The sequence below is a fragment of the Megalobrama amblycephala genome, linkage group LG15, assembly GCF_018812025.1.
Source record: "Megalobrama amblycephala isolate DHTTF-2021 linkage group LG15, ASM1881202v1, whole genome shotgun sequence".
NCBI lineage: Eukaryota > Metazoa > Chordata > Actinopteri > Cypriniformes > Xenocyprididae > Megalobrama > Megalobrama amblycephala.
The window spans coordinates 15,297,648-15,320,288 of NC_063058.1; the positions used below are offsets into that span (position 1 = coordinate 15,297,648).

The window sequence follows — 22,641 nt, forward strand, 5'->3', positions numbered from 1 at the left end:
TCAGAATTATATTTCATGAGATATCATGTTTGCTGTCTATACGTCAGCATGGTAGCAGAAGGGGAACAGATGCTACGTAATGAATCTGCATTGCATCCGTAAGAGTTTTTATTAATCCGGGTCATCGTAGAATGCCTGGTGGAATTTAGTCATAAGCCACCAGACTGAGCTTTCCATCTGTTGACGTCGTTTCAACACACATTTCCGAGTAGCTTCGTCTCCATCAGACAGCTGATAAAGCCAGTGAGATGAGTGGTGAAGTGTCTTCAACAAATAGAAAACAAAAGGTCAGTTTGCTTATGAATAAATTCTTCCAGACGTTTGAATCTGAATCGCAGCTCTGGCTGGCTCTCATGACAGCCGATTCGGTCTCTACGTGTGCAATTTCCTGTGATGCTCAGAAGGCCATTCCTCAAGTCCTTATCACTCATATGTCCTAACGGTGATGATCATTACAACCCCCAAATAACATGTGACTTATACCCGCTGACACAGCAGGGCCACATCGAAGACAACTAATACAAGCAGTTTATCAAACAATACCTCAATGGTGTGCCACAGCTTCTGGATTCATTGACCTGTGAAATTGTCATTGCATCCACTTATAAAGGATGACCGTTCCTTGACCCCTTGTGTCACGAGTCACCTTATGTACAATAAACAGGATCCTGCCTAGATAGACTGGCATGCTTGAACAAGGTGGTGATGTCAGATTTATGAATTGTCTTGAGTTGAATATTTTCAATGAATAAGTATGGTCCGAAACATTTGTCTGAATGTTTAAATTCAGTTATGATTTTAAAGGGGTCCTTGATTCTGATTTCACTTTTTTAAGTTTAGGTAGTGAGTAATGTTGCTGTTTGAGCATAAACATCATCCACAAAGTTACGATGCTCAAAGTTCAATGCAAAGGGAGACATTGTCTTTTACAGAAATCGCTTTTTAAGGACTACAACAAATGGCTGGTAGGGTCTACAACGAGCCTCTTCCCGGGTTGGTGACATCACAAACCCCAAAATTTACATAAAACCTGCCCTTGAGAACATGCAACAAAAAGGGTGAGGCCATGTTGAGCTGCTTTAGAGAAGAGGAAGAGTTGTTGTAGTAGAGTGTTGTTACCATGCCGTCATTTTACGCCAGACTGCTTCACAAACGAGGGTCAATTCAATGCTGGATTTGCACAAAAGATTAACATTTCAGAAACGTCCAGTTGCATTCTAAAAGTTGTAACTTCTTCCTGAGTCTCTCCATCAGTGTCCGACTACATTTTGAACAACATAAGGCTGAACACCATTACTGACAATCGTCATTTTGGCTGCGTGAGACTCTCCAGCTTTGTTGTTGACCAACCGAAGCGCGAGCCGTTAACCCTCTGGGGTCTGAGGATTTTTGGGGCCCTGGAGAAGTTTTGACATGCCCTGACATTTGTGCTTTTTTTTAGTTGTTCCTAAACATATGACAAAAGTGTCATTACACTGTATTCAGCACAAACTAGGCTACAATAATATGTGAGGAACATGTATGTACATGTTTGTGTTTTTGAAGGAATAACGTTTATGCGTGGTTATTGAAAAAACCTCACTGAAATAAGGCAAAAAAAAAATATATTAAATCTGTGTTAACAAGACTTCTGGGTATTGGAGGTTGTAGACTAGAGTATTTGCTTCAATGTTATGTAACAATTATGCTGCCTGCTCATTCATATAAAACAATAGAGAGATTTAAATTTTCTAAGACACTTTTTGTCAAGAAACACAGTATGCGTGGAGGCATGAATCATCATGAATAATGGGTCATTTACACCTGAGAAGACAAAAGAATTGCATAATGAGTTGTAATGACCTGCATAAATAATGAGGCCTTTCAGTCAGGTAGGCTGTGAAAAAACCCTCTGTGATCATGTCTCAAGCTCATCATGGTGTATATCAAACATACAGAAAAAACAGCAATACTGTGAAATACATTTATTGTAGGGGTGTAATGATACGCTCAGGTCACGATACGGTACGTATCTCGATACAGAGTTCACGATACGATACGTATCACGATATTTTGAACAAAATGAAACTGAAATTCAAACAAGATTTATTAAAAAAACATGAACAAATTTCAATAATTTTCCTTGTTGTACATACAAGATCACATTTCAATAAAATAAATAAATATACAATTTTAATAAAAACCTTCTGTATTCAAATTAACAGTTGAATAGGGCTGTCTGTCACTGAAAAAAAATGTTAAATTTAACATGAACTTAGAATTATGAATAGGGGCCGTTCACATATCACGTCTAAAAACGCGTGGAAGGCGCGGCCGCACCGCTTCTCCTTCTTTCCAAAGCGCTTGCGCTCCTGTGGCGTCGGTCGTTGCTATGCAACCATGAACTGAGCTCTCCAAGAGGATCAGGATGTTTCTGCAAAGGATAAATGATTTCTAGCCCTTGCATTAGTTTTACTACGAGATATATTGATGGAGATAAGATATAAAAACCACCATGTACAGCTATGATCAGCTGTTCGGCTGAGCTTTTGATGTTTTGTTACGTAAAGGCCATAGCTGATCGGTTGATTCTTGTCACACGACCTGCGGTGCGCTTGCGGCATTCTGAGAAGTTGAGAATTGCATGCGCGTCGCGACCGCGTTGATCCCATTATGAGCGCGCCTGCCGCCCGGCTACATTTGAAAATAATAGCTGACTTGCACGCGGAAAAGACGCAATATGTGAATGGCCCCTAACTTAAAGCAAAGCATCTTTTGCTTTTCTGTGAGTACAGCTGTTGCTGTGCACTGCGGTGAAAGAAAGCCACGACTTTTCTCACGCGACCATGCAAGAGACTGACATGAGAAACGTTTAAACCTGCTTGCAAGATTCAATGTGTGCCCGAAACACTTACTGAACTAGAGAGCTGATTGAGACACACCATCTACGATAAATCGTTACACCCCTAATACTTATAGTGATTTAAAAATGTGGTAGCATTGGATCTGGACAGGAAGGATAACTCTGGGAGTTGGAAGGGGTGTGTCGCGATTCTGCCTTCTCACATCGCGATACAGGTTCGTGGACCTGCGTATCGCGATTTCGGTTTCATATCGCATATCGTTACAGCCCTAATGTATTGACTCAGAATTTGCGTCTGAATAGCGCTAGCTCCGTGGGCGTGGCCGCATTAGCGGATAATGAGCTGAATCACGGACTTCTGACATGGCTCTCTTTTCATACAGATTACATAAACACAGAATATTTGTTTTCGATTTGACTTACACGATTTGAAACCTGACATTTCAACGTTTTTTTAGACATAAGTCTCATTTTTTTTGTCATTAGTATTCACTAAGTTACAGTTCATTTTCTGAGAACTATCAGATTGGACTTCGTTCAGAAGGAGACGAGAGATCACGCATCATGTTGGTTTTCTTTATTTTACAAAAAGCACAACATTTTGTTTTTACTCTTAGTGTACACAAATGAAAGAAGATATTCCACAGATTAAAATGGTGTATAACTCGTAATTGTATGTGCAACATTGACGGAGTATTTTGAGTCTCTTTCACACTGATAAGAAAAAAACGCGGTGGTATCGCCAGCGTGACCGCTGACCCGAGGGAGTTAAAGCTTCGCCCTCTTTTGGAAAGGGGGGCCGAGAGCAGCAGCTCATTTGCATTTAAAGGGACACACACAAAAACTGTGTTTTTACTCACACCCAAATAGGGGCAAATTTGACAAGATATAATAAATGATCTGTGGGGTATTTTGAGCTGAAACTTCACAGACACATTCTGGGGACACCAGAGACTTATATTACATCTTGTAAAAGGGGCATTACAGGTCCCCTTTAAAGAGGATGAGACAGTTGGGGCAAAAAGTAAGTTACCATTATAGACAAGTAGCAGAAATGTTACAAACAAATCAAACAGTTCAAAAGAACTGATTCACGGAAATTAACTGAACTTCCCATCGCTACAAGGAGGATGTTTAATACTGGGGGCTGGTGAAAAGGGCCTCGAGATTAGACCCAAGACCCTTTTCCATCTAATCATGGCCCATCCATTGCGACTGATCAACTGCCTCAGGATGCAATGTGTTACGTGGGCCTTGCTGCGTTGATTTCTGCTAGACTTTGGTGTAAATTGAATAGATGGAGCTGCCAGCTCAATCCTAATCTTGGAGCCAACAGCAGGTCCCTCAGCCTCTGACAGCCAGATAGCTTGTGGAACAAGAAAAAACCTTGAGCCCACACCGAAATTCAGGCTTTTCTTTCAGAATGGGGGACGGCCTGAATCAAAATAAGGCATAAAATGTATCTTGCATACCATCCAATCAAAAAGGATCTTGAAAAGCATTAAAGTATGAAAAGTTACATGCCGGTCGGTATCTTCGGTCAATTTCATCATCCTCCTCATCTTTTTCCCTTCAATGACAAATGGACCATGCTGTGCTCTCTTGCAAAGATAAGCTCAGTATAGTACTCTTCCATCATCTTTTTCTGTCAGCTTTGATTTGGCTGATGCCTCACTGCGTGCTTTGAAATTTCCTTGTCTTCAAGCAATATCTAGTGTGAACTTTTGTAGAAGCAAACCTTCATTCCTCCACATGAAAGTGCAAAACAAACATCTTTTCATTACACTACATCTCACAAAACATCCAATCCAATATGGAACAAATGCATCACCTTGAAGTGTATTTGAAGGTGATTTGTTTATTAAGCACAAACTCAAAACTTGATACAGCAACCGCCATGCTCATCTTGATTAAATTCCGTTCACAACAAACCAGACTTAAAGGGATACTTCACCAAAAAATGAAAATTCAGATATTATTTATTAGGGGTGTGATGATTAAAATGTGATTTCTCGTCGAGTTGAAAAGCTTTCTCGTGATATTGCCATGACGGAGTGTGAGGGTGAAATTAGGACAGAATATGCCACTGCTACCTTTACATTATGCCTCCACTGTCATTTTGCTTTTTATAGAAATAAAACCATTTAACCCTTGCGGTCTTCGGGGTCTTTTTGACCCGCAAATGATGTTTGCTCAAATAAAAAATAAAAAATGTTCTCTTTGTCCAAATGGCATGAGACTTTGTATGGTTGTTATCACTTTTAAGATCTACAAATAAAAAAAAAAAATTATGATATCTTGTTTTTATGTTAGTATAAAAAAAAAAAGTTACATTCGTATTTTTATTATAAAATTATTATTGAAAAACTGATTTTTTTCAGTACAAAAAATGAAAAACTTTGACAAAAAGTAATTTTTATTGTTATAATTGTGATTTCATAACATTTATATATGAATGCAACTGAAAAAAACTTGTGAAAAGACATCTTTCAGTCATTCAAATAGCACATAGCAAATAGTGGAGCTTTACAGCCATCTACTGGTAAAAATGTTAGTTTTTTTACTTTTATAACTGCATTTTCCAAAAAATGGGCAAAAATCTTACACTAAACCATGTCAAATTATCCATGTTATCCACATGAATGAAAGTTAGAAATCTGGGCCTTTTATAAAGTTAATTTTACATAAAAAGCTGCTTTTGCATAAAAACCTATTTAAAAAATATATTTTAATTTATTTATATAAATTTAAAAGATATCACAAATCCTCCAAAAACTGCACAAATGTTGAGTAAAAACATTAATAAACAGAATCAAATTGCATTGTTTTTTAAAAAAAAATATTATATTGTTACAAAATTGCATTTTGTTGCCGACCACGAATGTAGTCCCTTAAACGAAGACCACACAAGGGTTAATTCAGTTAGATAATGATCGCTTCAATTCCATCCAGCTCATCCAATACGAGCTGCAGAGTCATAAGTAGTGCAGCAGGAATTAGAGTTGATGAGAGTAAGTGACAAGATGACTGACAAGACCATGGCGGAGGATTCATTGCACAAAGTATCGGACAAATGTCTTGTAATGTAGAATGCGTGCTCAGCACCACCGCTCCCTATTTATAGAGTATGTGTGATCACAAAATCGAAAGAGAAAGTAAAATGCGAGCATGCATTCAAACGCGATTCAATACCCCGCATTTTGAGAGCGGCTCCCTGATGCATGCAAATATCTGCTGTGTAGTTCTAACCATCTCTTAGCTCTATATCATGATTGAAGAAAAATTCTCTTTGCATTTTTTTTTAATTTGAATATTGAGAGAGTACTTTGATTACGGTTCCACTTATTGTTTGCACTCAATAACACTAAGAGAAAACAGTTATTTATTTTTATTTATACTGTTTTTATTTCTATGATCAATTTGTGGAAATGAGTTCAGTTAGGAGGTCAAAATTTATGGAAGCTAATAAATCATGTACAGTTCTAAGGTCTGAAGAGACTCATGAAATCATACAAGAGAGAAACCAGTCAGGTGCGTTTGTGGCAAAACCTTTTACAGTACTTGAGTATTGTTATCTTTTACTGCATATGATAATTCATACTCAGAAAGCAGAACTGAAATGGCATTCATTAAAGATTACTAGGTAAAACATTTCAAATGCACATGCAGACTATTTTTCTAGTCACGTATTTCTTAAAAATACTGTTTAAAAATCTTGTCTCGTTCTCATGAACTTGATCTCATGTCTAGTCTCATCAGATAACTGTCTTGTCACCCCTATTATTTATCGATCCTCTTTAACCATTCAAATAAAATGGGTACTGGAGCTTTCAAGCTTCAAAAAAAAAAAAAAGAAGTCAAAGCACCATAAAAGCATCATCATAAAGTCATATGACACCTTTGTGTGAGAAAAGACCCCCACCGACCCACCAAATATATATATTATATTTGTGTGATTAGTCAGTGAAAATCTTGACATTTGCCTTACTGTGCATTCATTTAGAACATCATACTGAAAAAAAAAAAAATTACTCAGAAATTGCTAGTAAATTTCACAAAGAATTACAAATAAACAGCAAGCAACATGTTAAATTAAACATGAAAATTTGAAGTAGAAAAACTTGTAAAACAATAATAATCTCCAATAATCTTTGTTTTACGTTTGAACTTTGAATATACGGGTTTGAAACAACACTGATTTCTCATTTTTGGGTGGACTATCTACCTTTAATTTAGTGAATATTGTTATGGACCAAAAGAGGACTTCACAATTCACTGCGTGTGGTGTTAGCATTGTCGGATTAACTGACATTTCGCCTTGGCTTTGTGCATCTTTAATAAGTACCACAGCTGCTTCCATGGAAGCCATTAAAATCCCATCGACACATTCTGTGTAGTAAACATAGATAATCAATGGTCTGAATTTATGGTCGCTTAGAAAAAATAATCACCATACATCAGCGCTCTGATAATAGGGGACGGTTGGTTTCAGATACAAGCGTAGAACACAAATGGATAGATTATAAAGCAGAAGGTCAGATGCTCGATGCGGATCAAGCATCGCTCCCTGGAGATATTGCACTTCAAGGTGTTGGTTACGTTTAATTTACCTTGTGCGGTATGGATAGTGACATCTTTGTCTAAATAAATCAGTTGATGTCCGTGGTCGTGCTCCTTCATCCAATCGGGCTAGTGGATCATCTTCACGCCTCTGGTTTCGACCACCAGAAAAGCTCTTAGATAGATGTCCCTGGGTCACAGCCATTCGTTCTGAATGGGGCGCCGTCTTCAGTTGTGCGTGACCTCTCCATCCCCCTCCATTTTAAACCCCTTCATTGTGTGTTTCTCTTTTAGGATGACATCCAGCAGCTTATGAACCTCAGACCTCACAGTGAGAGATTACCAAACAACGAGCACCTCCACATGTGAAAAATGTGTCCGTTCAGCGGCCTGTAGGCCTGTCTGATGAGTGGGACCATATTACACCTCACACTGGTCAACCTCAAAAGGCCATTGATTGCTGGCTCACATTATGGCTTCTTAGTCTCTATAAACAACCAATAAAGGCTAAAGCCAACAGAAACCCTATTTTAAAGACAACACAATAAATGATAGTAGTTGGACAAAGTGTAAATGAATTTAATGTACTGTATATGACATGACAAGATATTGTCCACATTTAAAAGGCATTTAAAGGTCAAAAACTGACAACTAAGTTCACAAATGAACACCGGGTGGCCATCATCTGTACCAAATCACCTCAGATGAAGAGAGAGAGAAGAAAGAAAGGAAGAGCTGGAAGGAGGAGGTGAAGATGGTGCGGGCTTGGCTGGGGTAAGTTGGCTTTGGTCACTGTTAGCCCAACGGAATGATGAACAGCATGGGCCGATATCCATTTGTCTTCTACCCGTCTCCCTCCAGCCCACGGGGACCTCCACAATATGTCACTGTCGCATGCTGGACCGCCCCCATGCATCAAAACATTTTAATACAGCTCAGCCCACTTCCAACCATCCCCGGGGTTGGGATCATGGACAGGAAGCCGCCTCCGATCTGTGTTTGTTTCATGTGCGACACACTATGAATGATTCAATCCGTGCTTTGGCGCCTTTTCACGTACACCTCACTCCCGGTGAGAACAAACGTTGCGCAAACCGTCTCATTGTGAGATGTTTTTGACCATTTTGTTGTTATCTAGGCGAAAAACATATGAATGAAAGGAAAAGAACAAACAACAAGGCCGGAAATGAATGGCTGCAGGCACTGGAAAACAGGCTGATAGGACAGATGGGGCGAGCTCTGGAGAGAATAAAGTGACTGTTTAAACAAAAACGGATTCTATGTTTCCAGAGGGACAACTAGGAAACAAATCCTTGTTAAGAGGGATAGTTTTTGTTTGTTTTTGTTTTGACGTTAAGAGTGAGGGCCAGCGGGATACTCTGTGGAGAGGGTACATTTTATATTATACAACCTTAGCATCTCTAATCCAGCTAGGTAGATATTAGTGAATCGAGGGAAATAGCGAGTAAAGTAGAGCAAATTCAAGGCCAGTTTCTCCTCCGAGTGAGAAAAGCACAGTACTACATCCCACTTCCTCTTGTGCAGCAGGTGCTGTGTTTGTCCAGGCGGCCAATACATTGATTTAAAGCCAGAATCTGCGTCAGCACCAGCAGCTGAACAGGGTCAGACTATCTCAAATTTCCTGTCTGAGCAGGGGAAAGGGTACTTCATGCCCCAAGAGCAGTCAGAGAAAGTTTGCCGGGACCAAATATTTCAGCGTTCATCTCGCTTTACAGAGCTGAATCATTTCCATTGACGTGTCAGTATTGTACTCCATGTTCCTGACAGGGGTAAAGAATATCCCAGCAGGGTTATTTCATTACCTGAAAGCTGTCACCTGAGAGTTTCTGAGTGTCAGCAATTGGCAGAAAGTTGCAGAAGTAAATTAGCGCCAGGTGTGGCGCTGGGCACAGCTAAAACTGGCTCGCCTGGCTATGGTTACGGAGAACACTTTGGGCTGGGCAAGAAAAGAAAAACTTGATAATGGACAGCAAGTTACTTCCGACTGAATGGAACATGAGGTTTTTGGGTTTTTTTGTTATGGAGCTGCATACACATCATATTAGTTATATAAAAGTCAAGGCCTATATTCTTGTGAATTTTGATTTACTAAAAGGTTTGCAGACAGAACAAAGTGGCCCAAGAATGGCAAATTTTTTCTGCTATAATCAATCCAAGGTTGACTTCATAAAAAATGAGAGTCGTGCTATTGGAAACCATGATGTAGATTAGCTGAATTACATGAACTATACTAATATCACTAAATAGTTAAATGAAACTTTCTCAAAAACATTATATTATTATGCTCATTTCCTTTCATAGTATATGTGAGTTGCATGTAACAGTTCTTTTATTTTCAGCATTTGAGGAGTCATGACGAATGTTTGGAAATGAATGGAAATATCTAGATGATTTCAGCCAAATAATAATAATAATAATAATAAAATAGTAAACCAAATGAAAATAGAAAACATAAAAGTAAAATATTAAAACAAAACATACATGAACAAAATAAAATATAAAATACTAAAAAAAAAATAAAAAAAAAACTTAAAAAAAAAAATTAAATTGAATTAAAATAAAAATGAAACAAACAGCTAAATAATAAAAAATAAAAATAAAATAAAATAAAATAAAATAAAATAAAATAAAAGATTGGTCTGGAACACTTGAAAGCCAAATAAAACAAATGGGGAATCGGTGCAGCACTGTTACGCTAAACTCCAAACATACACTAAAAGTCACATGGTCTATCAAATGATGACCAGAACTGTTGTATAGTGTAAACAATTCAACAATTTAAAAATAGTAATAAAAAATAATAAAATAAATAGTCAAATTGGCTTGATTCCCCACTTCAGTTCTTGATTACTCGGCTGACTTATGTCAACTAGTCAAGAAAACAAAACATCCAAAATGTTTGTCCAAGTTGCTAAATTGAGTATCTGACAGAGATGTTCACGAGTCTTTTATCTGGAGTCTGAGTCGAGTCTGAAGTCTTTAAGCTGGAGTCCGAGTCAAGTCTGTAGTCTTTTGTCACGAATCCGAGTCGAGTCTCGAGTCATTAAAAAAAAAAATTCTCATAATCAAATCCTATATTTTATCGTAGCTGTATTAAATAGACAAAATTATATGATCTTTCTATAATCCGTTTTATTTGAAATTAAGGTCCTATGATGTAAGGGATAATGTACATCCAGTTTGTTGCTTTATAATCCATTACAATGTACAAAACAGTCGACCTGGCAACATGAGTAGTCATTTTTAATACAGTCGCTAAACGGACACAAGATGGCACTGAGTACAGTTTGTTGTACAGCTTCGTTGTCAGTGATGACAGTCATTATCAGAAAATATCAAACTTCGGAATGTTTAAGAATGTCAATTGAAAACTCTACACATGCTGAATGTGATACATTAAAATATGAGCTTTAAGTAATACATGGATTAACATCTCTTTCTCCCTCTTATGGACACACATTAAGAAATAGAAAAGCTGCAAATAATACGAAGATTGATAAAACGTAGTGCTAGGTTTAAAGTCTAGATTTTTTTTGTTCATATTTGAGCCATGCAGCTACACCACAGTATAATAGCTAGCTGTGTGAGTTAATGTGACTAACCTTTGTGGATGCGATGTCTCAAAAAATTTGATGATGTTGTTCCAGTATCTTTAATTGTTTTCCCACATTCTGTGCGTCTAGCTGATCTGACGTGATAATAAACCCAAACGAAAGAACATATGGCACGGTGGCTCCCGTCATGTTGCATGGGACTCTTATTATGACATTTCGGAGTTTATGCGCATTACACTCCATGACAGTCCAATCTACCATGACACGTAAGGAAATATATGTGACGCAGATATTATAAAACCATTTAAACACAACACAAATTCTTTATTTATTATATCAGTAGTTAAGGGTAAAAGACTTGAGTCGTTTTTAAAATATTCCGAGTCTTTTGTGCCGAGTCGAGTCAAGTCTGGAGTCATTTCAGGTCGAGTCCGAGTCTAAAGTCTGTTAAAATGCGACTCGAGTGCGACTCGAGTCCGAGTCTCTAACTCGAGTGCCCATCTCTGGTATCTGAAAGACAAATCTCTAATTTTAAGAACAGCACAGCATTTAACTGTATTTATTAGGATGAGAAACAAATTGTCCTAATTGAGTCCTTTTATGCTGATGAGATCCAGCATCTACAGCCTGTGAAAGCTAACTCACCAAGCTCATTTCCAAAACAAACACAGCAGAAACATGGGAATTCGTGTCATATTCTCAAAGCAATCTTTCTGGAACATGCCATGGGGTGAACACACGACACTCAAAAGTGTTGGCATCCCAGCTCAGATGCACAAAAGACACATCAGGGGCCTCTGTAAAAAGGTATGTATGCTGGTGTAGGTACATGGACCCAGCTTGTACGGGCAGACAGCTGTGATCATTACCTCTAAAACCCTTTTCAACCATTCTGTGATCTGACAGGCCAGTGAAAAGCCTTTAAAGTTCCCCTGGCTCTCCAAACCAAAATTACACATCACAGCCTTCAGGTTTCCACTAGTCACAGTGGTCAAACAAATTCAATTCCAGGCATAATTAAAATCCATCTTGCATCTGAACTAACAAAGCATGATTTACTGCTTGTTTATTGGTTCGTTTTACAGAGTCTTTAGTCAAGCAAACAAGCCGATCGCGTTCTTATCCAATGGCATATCTGAGTCGTTAACACACACAAGCATTGGCAGCTTTTGAAAGACCTCATCTGGTGATTCGCCACAGTAAGAGAAAGCACTGGCAGATGCCTGCTCAACTGTGCTGAGCGCAGCCTGATCCGTGCCAGCCGTCGGCCCGATGATTCATGTGAATTGCCCTAAATGGTTGCAATGTGCCAAGATGACATTGGCCAGGGGAATAGGTGTGGAATAGTTGTCAAATATGTCCAATAATCAGTGAATCAGATACAGCTGTCCTCTCCAGTCAATGCAAAATATTTGTCTGTGGGAAATTAAGATATAAACAAACTGTTTGTCATGAGGCCTATAAATGGACAATTTGAAGATTGAAGGTTTAATTTAAGCCTGCGAAATCTCTAGGATGTGCAAATCGACATATTTTGATAACTGACTAGTTGTCAACTAGTCGATCTTAAAGGGATAGTTCACCCAAAATGATGATTTTGAAGCCCAAAAAAGTGCATTCATCCATCATAAAAGTAATCCATACAGCTCCAGGGTGTTAATAAAGGCCTTCTAAAGTGTAAATATCCCTATTTAAAACTTTATAAAGTATAATAACTATCTTCCGGCAGACGGTTGTACGCATCGAGTTACGGCATAAGCGTAACCTCTGACCTGACGCAAGAGGTATTGCCAAAGGCTGAAGTGGACAGGACAGTGTAAAACAAATTAGAAGTCTAAAATGAAAATTTCAGAGGATTTTGATATAAGAGAAGAGGAGCTTGAGTTGCCCAGCCATATTTGTTTGAACTGCAAGAGGTGTCTAAGCTTTGCTACTCCTATGTCGTGTCACAGTTCACTCTTTCGCCGTAAAGGTTTCATAAAGTTTTAAACATGGATATTTTTCTTACAAAAACCAATCGCTTCACTTCAGAAGGCCTTTATTAACCACCTGGAGCTATATGGATTACTTTTATGATGGATGGTTGCACTTTTTTTGGGCTTCAAAATCTCATACCCCCATTCACTATAGCTTGGAAGAGCCAAGATAACTTCACTTGTGTTTGTCTGAAAGAAGATAGTCATATACAACTAGGATGGCTTGAGGGTGAGTAAATCATGGGATAATTTTCATTTTTGGGCGAACTATTCCTTTAAGGAAGACCTGTACAATTAGGAGTCGTTGACAAAATGCATTTTTGCATTTCACTGCACATGCTAGACGGACATATTTGACTGCCGCACTGAAGTCTTTAGTATGGGGAACACATATTCAATATTAACAATGACTTTTGCCTCAAACTCCTTATTTACTGCTTATTATTAATTATTAGTAAGGTAGTGGTTGTAGTGGTTAAGTAATGGGGTAGGATTATGGGATGTAGAATATGGTCATGCAGAATAAAGCATTAATTTGTGCTTTATAAATACTTATAAACAGCCATTAGGCAAACTAATAATCAACTAGTTATAAGTGGGAATTGTTCCCACTTTTAAAGGTGCCCTAGAACTTTTTTTTAAAAAGATGTAATATAAGTCTAAGGTGTCCCCTGAATGTGTCTGTGAAGTTTCAGCTCAAAATACCCCATAGATTTTTTTTAATTCATTTTTTTTAACTGCCTATTTTGGGGCATAATTAGAAATGAGCCGATTCAGGGTGTGTGGCCCTTTAAATCTCGTGCTCCACGCCCCAAGAGCTCACGCTTGCCTTAAACAACATAAACAAAGTTCAAACAGCTAATATAACCCTTAAAATAGATCTTTACAAAGTGTTCGTCATGCAGCATGTCTATTCGCGTAAGTACAGTGTTTATTTTGATGTTTACATTGATTCTGAATGAGTTTGAGGCTATGCTCCGTGGCTAACAGCTAATGCTACACTGTTGGAGAGATTTATAAAGAATGAAGTTGTGTTTATGCATTATACAGACTGCAAGTGTTTAAAAATGAAAATTGTCCTTGCTTGCTTACCTAGTCTGATGATTCAGCTGTGCACATCCAGACGTTAATACTGGCTGCCCTTGTCTAATGCCTTTCATAATGTTGGGAACATGGGCTGGCATATGCAAATATTGGGGCGTACACCCCGACTGTTACATAACAGTCAGTGTTATGTTGAGATTCGCCTGTTCTTCTGAGGTCTTTTAAACAAATGAGATTTATATAAGAAGGAGGAAACAATGGAGTTTGAGACTCACTGTATGTCATTTCCATGTACTGAACTCTTGTTATTTAACTATGCCGAGGTAAATTCAATTTTTTAATCTAGGGCACCTTTAACAATGAAAAGTGTTACCAAAAAAACACATTCTCTTTGTGAATGGCCTCGTAGGATAATTTAGCATCATATCCATGACACTCCATTGAGAAAAGTTTCTTGTGGGGAACTTTAAATTTTCGAAGGTGGTGATATTGTTAAGGTGGTTCAAATATGAAGAACTGGTGGACTAGTCATCCACCAACCCACTAGCTGATTAATGAGGTTAACTAGTTTATCAATGTCTAATTTGAATTTTAGCCTCAACGTTTTGTGCAACAATGCTTAAAAAGGGGGTGAACTTAGAAACACAACTTCTCTGAGGGTTTTAACATGCTAAAAGTTTCAGTATTCTAAAGCACAACATACTTAAAACTCTGAGAAGTTGCATCTCTAAATTCAACCCTTTAAAGCACTGTTGAGCAAAACACTGAAGCTAAAGCACAAATTAGAGAAACTAGTCACCCTCACTAATTAAAGGTGCAGTATGTAAGAATTCTGTCCGCTAGAGGCCTATTCAAAACAAAGGCGTAGCTTGATGACGCCAAGTCTGAGAGCGGAATCTTGGGACATGTGGTCTCCACCTCAACGGACGGTGCAAAAGAATAAGGATAGGACTCGGGAAGAAATCATGTTCATGGATGCGATTATTAACGTTACTGTAGTATGAAGCAGAGCAGGACCGAGTGTTGTGGGAGCTGAACGAGGCCGCTGGAGCTATTGAGTAACACGCCGCGAGCAGCGGGACTTTTATTATGCCACAGTCGCCGGCGCAGCTTCCGCTTTTCCGTCATGAGTATGAGGTAACACAGCTCTGTTTATCATATTAGATACATTTGAGTGTGTTGAAAATGATGTTATAACATTACTCTGTGCGTTCGCACGGTGGCTGCTGTAAAACACTTGTTTGAGACACACTGCAGTAAGATAGATTGATTTTAGTATATCATATTAAATGCTGGATGGCTTGTGTTGATAAATGGCATGCAATTCATTTGAAAACATATGATGGAGAAAATTCTGTAGTACTGTTACTAAAAATAAAGCTGCATCTGATTATGCTATGTTAGCTACTTGACAAAATAGTGTTTTTCTCTGAGGCATGGTAAAGCATGGTACTCGCAAAAAATCAAGAAAGTTAGATTTTAAACAATAAGACTAAACGTGTTGAGTTATATAACAACGATTAGTTTTCTGTCTATAAATATATCAAAACAGTTGTTCCCTTGTCTATTAAAACGTGTAATATATTAAAGCCTCTTTGGTGTTTCCATGGTTTCTACAAAATAAAACCGGAAAACGAGGCAGACCGAGGGTAACGCGGGTATGACGCAATTGACAGGCGACTCCTCACACGTCCTGGAGCCTTGGTTAAAATTGCAATTTTCTCACAATTTACAAATAGTTGGAATATTGTAAGTACTCAAGTGAACAAAATATATAACACCGGCCTAGTGGTTTTTGGATATTTTGCTGCAAAAATATTGCACCTTTAACTAGTGGGTTGGTAGATGACTAATTATGTCCCAATCTCATAACCTCACTGTCATCTGCAAGTAAATTTTAACAATATTATGCCTCAAAAGTAACACACATGCTAAGTGTCACACTAAAAGTGAACATTTTGAATAATTTTGAAGTCCAAATTCATAATTTATCAATGCTTCAAGTTTAGCAGTCCAGCTTTTATTGTGAGCAGTATGAACAAGGAAGCTGATCAGGAACACTGGGGCACAACGCCGCAGGCTATGTTCAGCTGATGTGTGATTCGTATGGGAGTTCACAATGTCGGAAACCCAATTCTATTTGACATTACCGAGACACGCTTTTGACAGCAGCCTCTGTGATGAATACACCCAGAGATGAAAACATAACCTCAAAACGCCCGAGCCTGTTCACACCTCTCTTGTTTTGTCCCATGCTAAGCCAGAGCAGGAAGTGAGCTCTGTAATCTCACCCCCCAATGTGTCGCTCGGCAAGATAACACTAGACGCCAAACTGCTGTTTGTCACAAGTCACATCTATTCACATCTCCTAGTCCCTGCAGTCAACAAAAGATTGCTGAACGGATTGTCTTTTTCCAATTTCAACAAGAGAATCACACAGATCTCTGTGAATGCTAACGCTACATGCTACATAAACAGCACAGAGAGAGCTAAACTTTACACTGTTTTATCAACAAACTTGAAAAATGTGTACAGCTGAGTGCTTCTCATGGGTTGTTGTACACATTTGAGAGATTTAAAATGAATACATTGTAAATCTAGCCACAAACAAAAATGCCTTTCTGAAGTGAATAATGGCTTGAATTGATGAAAATTTGTTCTTAAACATATAAGTATTCTATATAACAAGCCATTACTGATTATTATCTAATTTTACAGCCAGTAAGCCACAAATATGAGTTTAAAGTAATCATAATCGTATTATATTTTCTAACAGTATTATAAAACCGTTTGTGCTAATAGCATTTTACAATGAATGCTGCTTTGACATCTCCATAAACACTTTTTCCACTGTGTTAAAATACGGACAGAGGGTTTCACAAAACATCAGACCCCTTGACCTACATTATGGATATTTCCCTTAAAAATTTCTAAAGTCTGTGATGAATTTGATGGAAGCAAATGTGACCTTTTCACACATTGTCATTTCCATTTCAAAGGGCTTGCAACACCGCTGTATTTATATCTATGCAATACTGCATTACCATATAAATGAATCTGACGAAAGTGCCCACATTTAGAAGATGTCCAATCTTAAAGGTGAGCTCTGCAGCTTTTTTAGTGTGCACTAGACTTTGTGCAAGTGCATTTGTGATGGGACTGGGTATTGACACAATTTTCACGATTCGATTCGATTACTATTCACATGCTTTCCATTCGATTCGATAACGATTTTGATTCGTTTTGGATGTAGTATTTCAGTTACAGTACATGGCAAATTTTCTAGAGGAAATAAATCTCTCAACTAATGCTGTAAACTATATAAGTCAGTTGGTACTACTATAATAATATTGAAGGTTAAATTAACTTATTTATATACAAACGCTTAAATTACACTTAATGATGTTTTTATTATAAATAAAGTTCAGAATTACATAATCATATTTCTACTCCAATTCATTTTATTTTATTTTTTATTAAATATTGAAGAACTTTAAAAATTATAATGAATATGTAATGGTGCATAGCTATATTTATCAGAATGTTGCTTTCTAGTGTACACTTTTCTAGCTGACTAACGAATTTATGATCACTGAATATGTTTTTCCGAGGTAAATGTGATGTTACGTGACATTGTTTACAAGCTGTTTTATTGACGTCTTTCCGAGGTTGAAACACTGATTGAGAGATTACATGAGACATGATATGGATTTCGTTAAGTTGTACTGTACCTTCAGATGTTTAGTCATTTTTATTTCACACAGTAACTGGTATTAAAGCGGAGGAAAGGATGTTCACATGCGCTCCGTGCTGCTGCTTCTCTTTAACTGAGGCGCTAAAGCGATCTGTCACGCCACATTAAACAGCGCCAAAACGATATCTATTTTTTTGAATTTCATAATAAAATGGACGTCATTTGAAATCTGCTTCATATCAGAAGTAACAAAGCACAAAGATTATTGCGATTTATTGGATGGGCGCTACATATTCTGCACATTCATCAACTGAAAACAGACTAGACCAGTGGTTCCCAAACTGGGGTGCGAACAAAATGCTGAGTAGTTCATTTAATTCTACCTCAAAATAATATTAAAATTGAGCATGTATGTCGTAAATCCAGTACATTTAATCAAATTACCTCATCATTTGCAGTCAAAAATGACTGTATCCACCATAGACTGTAAAACAAGCAGCATGCAAATGATAGATTGCGTGCCGAATCAGATAATGGATTAATTTCGATTTAAGACTCAAACTTTCTCCGATACAAAAACATACCTTGTGCGAGTTGTATTTAATGATGATAACGAGCAAGAATGCAATTGTTCCCAAATATCCACATGACTGCAAAAGTGGCATTATTATACAACAGGTCAAAAAATAAAACGTAAATTTTAAACACAGTACTGTCAGTATTTACTCTATTTTGCAATGAAATAATAGTTCTAAGAAAACCACAGCAGAACTACAACACACGTCTGTGTTTCGCGAACAATTCTGCGGCTTTGAACGAATCGTGAGAGTCAATGATTCAATGATTCATTCACAGCCACTTGCTCCGTTACTGAATGAATGACTCGATGACTCACTCATAAAAACAGTGACTTGCTGCCACCTACTGGCGGTTTTAGTTTAACCCTGCCCTAATTTGTGAATTCTGTTGCTAAATGTTTAGCAACTACAAAGATTTATCTAAATACACAATGCATACACCAATGTTGCTTTCTAACTGCACCTACAGTAATATCAACAGACCTATAGAAGCATCTGTGTTATTGAGGATGTGAGATCAGCGCTTAAGGCATCGAGCGCTCTCCCACTTACCTCAGACCTGTCACCAAGCAACAAGCTGCCCTGAACCTGTTAATAAAGGCTAACCACACAGGAAGTAATACCCTTAAGGTAAATTGGCGCTTTGTCGAAGTGAAATCTAAATTTGTCACTGTAATTTGTGGGGGGATGATGGGAAACCAAACACTGAATGGTTTCCATAAGTATGTGGGATTGCATTGGTGCATGTGTTGTGACACTCACCTAAAAATTAAAATTTATTTACTCACCCTCATGTCATTCCAAACCTATATAACTTTTTTTATTCTGTGGAACAAAACAGAAGATAGTTTGAAGAATGTTTCAAGTGTTTTTGTCCATACAGTGAAAGCCAATAGGATACAAAACAACAAAAAATGGACCTAATTGAAAATATATATTTTGTTTTCCACAGAAGAATGTCATACAAGTTTGGAAACAACATGAGGGTGAGTAAATGATGACAGAATTTAAATTTGGCCGCAGCTATTAAGATACTACACTAAGTGAAAATAGCAATATTGTCTTTGCACTCAGTTTAAATAGTAGTTAGATGCTATTTATATAACATTCAGTGTATATGGTTATATTTATTAAAATCATAAATGGATACCACCTTATTGGGACATTATTTGTCCCTATCCCTAAAGCCCTCCCCTTTGCCTATCCTACGAGTTAAAAAGGTGCCCTAGAACTAGTTTTAACAAGATGTAATATAAGTCTAAGGTGTCCCCTGAATGTGTCTGTGAAGTTTCAGCTCAAAATACCCCATAGATTTTTTTAATTAATTTTTTTAACTGCCTATTTTCAGCCATAATTACATATGCACCAATTCAGCGTGCGGCCCCTTTAAATCTGGCGCTCCCCCACCCACGAGCTTGCGACTGCCTTAAACAGCATTTAAACAAAGTTCACACAGCTAATATAACCCTCAAAATGGATCTTTACAAAGTGTTCATCATTCATGCTGCATGCATGCATCGATTCCTGTGAGTATGGTATTTATTTGGATGTTTACATTTGATTCTGAATGAGTTTGAGGTTTTGCTTCGTGGCTAAAGCTAACATTACACACTGTTGGAGAGATTTATAAAGAATGAAGTTGTGTTTATGAATTATACAGACTGCAAGTGTTTAAAAAATGAAAATAACGACGGCTCTTGTCTCTGTGAATACAGTAACAAACGATGGTAACTTTAACCACATTTAACAGTTACATTAGCAACATGCTAACGAAACATTTAGAAAGACAATTTACAAATATCACTAAAAATATCATGTAATCATGGATCATGTCAGTTATTATCGCTCCATCTGCCATTTTTCGCTGTTGTCCTTGCTTGCTTACCTAGTCTGATGATTCAGCTGTACACATCCAGACGTTTTGCCCTTGTCTAATGGCTTGAACATGAGCTTGCATATGCAAATATTGGGCGTACATATTAATGATCCCGACTGTTACGTAACAGTCAGTGTTATGTTGAGATTCGCCTGTTCTTCGGAGGTCTTTTAAACAAATGAGATTTATATAAGAAGGAGGAAACAATGGTGTTTGAGACTCACTGTATGTCTTTTCCATGTACTGAACTCTTGTTATTCAACTATGCCAAGGTAAATTCAATTTTTCATTCGATGGCACCTTTAAACACTTTATTCCCACTATTAATACTCGTTTGGCACTTTGTTTCCACTTTTCGACTATTTTCTTAATTTTTATTTAAATTAATAACTCTCCGAGCTAATATGTATGGAAGCTTGCTTCTGCCACGGAATAAAACAATTTAAAAATAATTGCAACTTTTTATCTCAAAATTCTTTTTTTCTCAGAATTGTGAGATATAAACTCACAATTACGAGTTATAAAGTCCATTTCTGAGAAAAAAAAAATGACTTTTTTCCCAGGAATGTTAGTTTATCTCACAATCCTGACTTTATAACTTACAATTGGCAGTTTATATCTCACAATTCTGATGAAAAAAGTCAGAAGTGCAAGATGTAAACTCGCAATTGTGAGGAAAAAAGTCAGAATTGTGAGATAAAAAGTCGCAGTTATCTCTTTTATTCAGTGGCGGAAACAAGCTTCCATAGATATGCGATGGGAAAAGGGAGAAAAATTAGTTCAGAAAAAGGTGGATTGGTACTCGGGTCGAATTCGTCAAAAGCCAACACCACCTACCTTACTCTGGCCCAATCAGATAATGGCGAGTGGAGTTAGTGTAAATAGCCTCTGCCAACAAGGTGGGCTATTTGCACTTGGTGTGAATAGACACTCTGTTTAATTTCTTTTAGTGAACTACCCTTTTAAGAGCTGTTGTCATTAGAATTACTTGTTTGTGTCTCGAACCCACTTCCCCTACTCTCTTGTCCATAAAAGAGTTATTGCACATTTCCAAACTTGGAGCCTATAACTTCAGGAGATCATGTCTGAATTCATCTACACGCTTGTTATGAGGTTACTAGAGGAATAAATCCTCGCTCGGATGGAAAGAGCGAGTCTCCTTTAACTTGCCGCCCACTGATCTACACCTCCATTCTCGGAGCATCCTCTCTAATACAGTTAGCATGCCTGATCAATAGTGCGGCATACGGAAGCTCCTGTACACATGACTGGAGATAAGGGGGAGGCCACGCAACGGAGGAGACCCCGGTCTCACTGCGAGGAAATCAGGTCACCCTTGGTTGTAAGGAAGCCGTGAGGAGAATCGATCATTCCCTGACTGTGAATAGAGTGTTGATAAGCCGGGGAGGAGAGCTGTTAAATAGGCTCAGCCACAGAGTTGACCTCTGTATTGGTTTTACACATGTAAATACTATCTAGCTCAGAACAGCAGAGGAGATATGGTGTATCCGGTAGATTATAACACGCTGGCATTTGTCTTTTTCATTTCAGCACTCAATTCCAAGGGCAAAAAGGTGACTGCCTTAATGTGTGCGGCTCTGTTGGACAAGATGGTGACTGAACTTTCAGGCAGGAAGAAATAGCCTGCTTACAGATGCCCAAGGCAATCATTAATATTATAGTGCCAAATGCAGGGACCTACTACACTGAAATTATGGCGAGAGGTCACATATAACCTGGAGGCTATGATGGAAAGATGTTTTAGTTTAAAACTACATGGTTTGACATCTTTGTGACCTGTTATTGAGTTGTTGGAGAAAAAAAAAAGCTCACAAACATGTGAAAAAAATTATATAATTACAATAAAAAAATATATAAATCAGTCTAGCATTAAAAGTAAATTTTGTGTCTACCAGACCATCAGAATCATGGACCAAAATAAAAATCTGGATTAGAAATTAGGATATCTGTATCTGTATCTGTATGTATATATATATATATATATATATATATATATATATATATATATATATATATATATATATATATATATATATATATATATATATATATTTTTTTTTTTTTTTTTTTTTTTACGTTAAATTTCTATGAAAAGTGTCAGTTTCAGTAAAAAAATTAAATGAATTAAATATGAAATAAAATTATACATGTCAAATATATATTTTTTATATATATATAATAATATTATTATTATTGTACAAATAAGTAAAATAAATTAAAGTCACAAAAAACTGTCAAAATTACCATTATTTGGGGGAATTACTGCTAAAAAATAAAAATAAAAAAACATAAATGAAACATTCCCGGGACCTGTACATGAATTCTATTAAAAAATGGATTTTCCTACTGCAAGAGCAAATCAAACTCAAAGTACAACCTTCATACAAACATAAAAAGTCCTCAAACAATGTTCGTCCTCATACAACAATTACAGAGATCAAACAACACACAAACAGCAAAGGTGCCGGTATTACA

The 22,641-nt window shown here is 37.3% G+C and overlaps 1 protein-coding gene across 4 annotated transcripts in view; it reads right to left on the reverse strand.

Annotated features, from left to right (window-relative positions):
* Positions 1-22,641, reverse strand: part of LOC125247835 (cytosolic carboxypeptidase 4) — a 241,369-nt gene that overhangs the window by 83,649 nt on the left and 135,079 nt on the right. The window lies entirely within an intron of this gene.